This window comes from Pinus tabuliformis, chromosome 9, assembly GCF_031772625.1.
Source record: "Pinus tabuliformis cultivar Carrire ecotype Pingquan chromosome 9, CPIR1, whole genome shotgun sequence".
In the NCBI taxonomy this organism is placed as follows: Eukaryota; Viridiplantae; Streptophyta; class Pinopsida; order Pinales; family Pinaceae; genus Pinus; species Pinus tabuliformis.
Window position 1 is genome coordinate 1111818000 of NC_142307.1, and position 5946 is coordinate 1111823945.

Sequence of the window (5946 nt, forward strand, 5' to 3'; positions counted from 1 at the left end):
AAGTTTTATTCGCCATTATGCCTGAATCCTTATGCAAAGAACACCAAATCAGTTTACAAGCTCCTCTGCACCCTTTTTCTATTGATTTCGTCTTGGAGATCTATCAAAAACTCACATTTCCCCAATGAGCTCATTTTTTCAGGCATTCCTACCTGAAAATTCTGAATTGCTTAGAACTAATCTACTCTATTCAAGTTCAATTTTTCTAGAAGTGTCAAGGCAGGTTATTTCCACAGTCGCATGTTTGTTAGGTTATCCTACCGATTAGTGGGTGGATGAATTAATATTAAGATTTTTGTCAGTTTTCTCTGTGGGTAATAAGCCCTCATTGATTTTCAATTATTGTCAATTCTAATGTTTTCTATTGAATGTTCAATCAAACATTAATTTGTTCTTATATATTTATTAGTATTTCATCAAGATGAAAGGTTTAAATTCCCATTATGGAAGTTAGATGCACAAGGAAAACCTCAATCTATCATCCACTGGAATTCCTTGGTAAGGAAGAACACAAAAGAGTATTCCTTTAGTGACTTTGTAAACCAATTTTTACATATGTCGTTATGGCTTCTCAACAGTGATTTAAAAGCAAGGATTTTACTTGAAATCAGAAGAATTATCCACCTTATTGAGAAAACTAAAGTTGGAGACTGGTACCTTTACTAGAATTTAACAGAGATCAGAGTATGTAGATGTGAACTTCCTCCCTATAGGTTACCAGTTTTTGTGCCAATAAGGATGTTTTCCTTAGAATACATCAGGCAAATGATGAATGTGGATGATTTTCATTTTGTATCTAGGAAGCATAAAACACAATTCAAGATGAAGGCACAAATTTACGGTTTCATTGTTAATACTAGAGCAACAATGAAGGAGGCAAATAATTTACTAAAGCAGATGAAATTCAATTTGAGTTTTAATTGGTCCTATGATCCCTTGAGAACTATTTAAAGTTTGAGAGTTGAACATAAAACAACACCTTATGAACATACATCCTGTCGAGAGATAGAACATTATGCAAATCAAGAAGAATGGCAGGAAAATACATTACAGGAAGCTGAGGAAAAAATGGTTAGTCATACAGTATCACAGACTCTAGTTCCCCAAGAAAAAGAAAGTAAAAGATCAACAGAAATTCTATCTCCTACAGACTCAGAAACTCAAGCTACTTGTTTCCCAGTTTTCTAAAGGAGAAAGACAACAAACAATCATGAACATTCCTCAGAAGGACATAATTCATAGGAGCAAGCTATAGTAGTGTTGTCGAGATTTCTTACTACTTCCTTTCCACAAATTGAAGAGATCATAATAGATTCTCCTATGTCATCTGTCTCTCAAGATACAACACAACAAAATATTTTTTCTAGATATAGAGAAATAAAAAGGAAGAATGAAGCATTAAAAGCCTCTACTTATTCTGAATTTTGGAAGTAGTCTTCAACTACCCAACATAGAATTTTCTCTGCACTTGATACTAGAAATAGACACTTTCAATTATCTTTCTTAGAACCCAAGGATCCAGTCCCTAAAAGTGCAGAAGATTATAAATCATCCATTTTTGCTTTTAACACTAAAAAATTCATGCAATTTATCACATTGACCTTCATAAGCAAGCAGTTGAGATATAATCCACATTGAAAAGTTTAGCCATGTTAGCCTCTAAGCTACAATCTTCCTTGAATAATATTCACACACAGTTAAAAATCAAGAGAATGCCATCTTTAGCTAAAGATACTAGAATCAAAGCAATTGAAGATTTGGTGATCAAACTAGGATATGATCCTAGTGATATCAAAGTAGCAAAAGATATGATAAAGAATAAAAATTCTAAAATTCAAGCATTGAGTAAGAAGCTTAAACTTCCACTACAGAGCATGGACACAATCTTAGGAAGTAGGTCAACTAGAAAAGGAAAAGGAAAATATGTTCAAGTTGATAGTTGAAAAAAATGTTCAAATTCAGAAGATGGAAGGTGACATTGAAAGACTCTTGAAAGAAAAAATAGCATCAACTTAATATTTGAGCTTTCATTCCCATAGTGACACCTTCTACAATAGGTACTTGAACAACATGGACATCTACATCAATGAAAATCATAGTAGAAACACGGTTTGCTCATTCAACAGAACAATTTGTCAAAGTACATGGGAGACTTATCTTTGAAGGATCAAGAAATTGAAAAACTCAAGATGCAACTCCATAAGATTCTAGAACAAAAAATCAAGCCTGATAATGCATATTTCGCTAAGATTCAGAAGAATGATAAGTTAACTTAGCAATCAAAAGTTTATGAGAATGAATCTTTGATTTCACAACGTATTTCTCAGGCCAAAGAAAATATATGGATTGACATTAATAAATTAGTGACTAAGTTATGGCCTTCTATTGAAATTATTTTTGAGCAAGAAGATTTATTAGAGAGATCAAAAGTAGCAGTAGTAGAAATAAAAGAAGACTTGCACCACAAACCAGGAGATTCCACAAGGATAATTAAAGCCTTAAACTCCAAGACAAAGGATGAACTTGAAGAATTCAGCACTGAAGATAGAACTGAAGTTGTATTGGAGGTAATAAAGGTTTTAACCAAGAGGAATTTCATGTTACAGCTTGAAAACAAGTGCCAAAGTTTAGAGGTTCAAATAAAAAAGATTCATAAGAAATTTAATGCTCTCATCAGAAAGGACTCCTAGGTTTGCAGGATATTGGTGGGAAATTGATTCCACTTGAAGATTATCAACATAGATTACATGAGATAGTAGTGGAGAAGACCAAGTTTTCCAAAATAAGAGGAATTATAACTGGAAAAGCTTTCATTGAAGGTTTAAGTTATGATATACTAATTTAGCATGAAATTAAGCATTTGTTCTAACTAAGCCTACTTTTTAAAAATAAACTGAAGTTGATGAGTCATACAAAAAAATGTTAAAATTTTCTACCCGTGATGAAAAGAGATGGGATAAATTATGTGAGATCATCGAAGAGAATAAAATGCTAAATTTCAGGAGCAGACAAAAATTAAGTAAGAGAAGACAACAAATTAATAGGCGTAGTGAACAGAAAAGTAGATTTCTAGGTACAGTCATCAACGGCAACCCTTGAAATCTATGCAGAGTCTTCAAACCAATTCAGATTTATTATTTATTCAGTGCTATGTTTGTACTATCCCAATTATTTTGGATGATGTTATTTTTGTAATAAATTTTAATTCATGTCTAGATATGTTTGACTCGAACTTTATAAGTATTTTGTAATTCAAATAAGAAAGGGTTGAATCCTTGTGATGAACTAGTGGACATGCTTGTGACTTACTAAGCTATTGATGAAGTTAATAAAAGGATTATGGATTCATTTGGAGTAGCTTGTGTATCTCAGTGAGTTCTTCTGGTTATTCGACTATGTTTTCATTTATTTATTTTCTCGGCACATGTTCAAGGTAAGATAGAAGTCTGGGTAAGATTAAATTGAATGTTTATCTCTCTAAAACCTCCTACAAGGTTATAATTATTAAGCATGATTAATTAAGTGAAACTATTTGTCTTAGTTCATTCCTCTAAAATTTTAAATTCTTTCCTTTTGTCATCTCTTGCACATGTATTGTTTGGCTATAGAAAACTTCTATACACATCTGTTGTATATAACAAATTAGATATTCAATATGAATGTTTAAGGAATTATATATCTTCCTATTTTCTTTCCAAACCAATTAAAGCTTAATTTTGTTAAGAATAAAGAATCGACCCCTCTATTTTCTCAAAAATATTTAGTATTTGCATATGTTTAACTGTTTAAAGAATTGATCATCCATTCAAAATCAAAACCTTATTTTAGATGCTTGGGCACAGTTCCTTAGCCTAGCACTGTATACAAAGGACAACATCAGATTGGCGCTGTTGTGAGGGAATGAAGATTGAAGCTTGGTTCCCTCGGACAACGATTATATTTTCCTCTTAACGGTGAATAGGAGGTTAGTAGGTTAAAGTCCTTCACCTGGTGGCTCTACATATTAAATATGGATTCTCACAGGCATACCAAATCACAGTCATATCCAAAGTTTTTCTCTCCTTTATCAAATCTAGAGTGATTAGTTAGAATTGCATATATTATTCATAGTTTAGAAGCCTTTCTTGCTACTTCTAACTGTGTTGTATCTGAAGTACATTCACAATCTAACCGTTCACAGTCAAATCTAATACCTGCTGAATTATTATATCTTCCTTCAAAAGTTTTTGAACTCCTTTCTAGAGGATTAGATCTTCGAACTGCACTTTTAGTCCATCAACTTGAGGCTTTTTAACTTCCTCATTCCCATTTGGAACCTTATGAAATTAAAGAAGATCCTAAACTCTCTCCTTCTCAGTTTAAACCACTTGAGTTTAAATCTTCTTTTGTACATACTTATCCATCCACTTCTACTAAATCTGAAGAGGAACTTAGTGTTTCTTCTAATCCTATAGCTTTTGAGGATCCTGAAAAGGTTTTACCTAAAGTTCAAAGGTTATTTATCAATCCCAAATTATTTTAGAAACAAAAACCTTCTTCTCCTACTTATTTTAGTAAATTTTTTTCTCCTAAAAATATAATTCCATCACAACATTAAATCGTTGGTATCAACCTATTTTGGTAGCACATTATGCAGCCTGAATTCTTCCACCTGCGGCCCAACTTCATGCTTTTTCTTATGTGTATATAAAACATTTACCTAGATTTAATGGAGAAATAGGGTCATCTAATGAAGATCACTTAACTTCATTTTGCCGATAACATGAATATTGTGCACGAAGATGTCTACACAAGACTTTTTGTTCAATCACTTGAAAGAAATGTTAGAATATGGTTGAGACAACTTCAAGCTAGTTCCATTAATTCATGTGTTGAACTAGTCAATATTTAAAAAAATCAATGGGCAATATAAATGGACGTTGTTTACTACTAAATAGAATTTGAAGACTTAAAAAGGAACCCTAGTGAACCTGTAGCTGATTTCATTAAAAGATTCAATAAACTTTATAACAAAATGCCTCCAAATTTCAAATCTCTAGTAACTTATTATAGGGTTAGATTTTCCAAAGCATTTGAGGATGACTTTGTTGTAATGCTCAGCGAGATAAAATCTGAAACTTTAGTACACATCAAAACTAATGCAATCGAAGTTGAAGCTAATAGCTCATCATCTGCTAAACTGGAGGCTAAGGCAGAAAATGTTGAAAAGAGGATGAAAGCTAGAGAAGAAGGTACCTCATCATAAAAAAAAAAGATATGAAGAACATAAAATTAAGGAAATGACCTATCAACTTATAAATACGTTTAACAAGATATCAAGAATGGAAACTCAACCTAGAGTAACCCAAAAAGTTTCAAATAAACCACAAGTTCAATAAATAAGACATTTTCAACCTTAAATTTTGCAAAGACCAAACACTGATCAGAAAATTCAACCTCCCCTAACGATTGATGATCAAGATACTAAAGAAATTGTTCCTATCAATACAAATGATATTAATTATTTTTAAGATCCATCATCACATAATGTTATTGTTCCAATCAGTCAAGATCATTCTTTAATTCAAAATCAAGGAAATTCTGAAATTTCCAAGTATCAAGATTTTTTTGAATTCCCCATTGTTGAATTAAATAGAAGGTATGACCTTAGACCAAGGCCAGGATCTGGTAGAATAGTAAAAAAGGTTACCTTTAGTGAACCTCAAGTAGAATAAGATGAAATAAAAACATCATTAATTTAATGATAGAATCAGTTATAGGAATAGAATATTGCTAAAAAAATGTTCCGACTGTTTTTAAAGTTGAGAAAGAGTTAGAGAGAGTTACAATTCCAATCCCCTTATCTGAACTCTCCAAAAATATAGGTTATAAACACGAAGTATCAAAATGGATTCAATCTTCAAGTTTTAATGTAAAGGGGGATATCATTAGTTTACAGAATGAAAA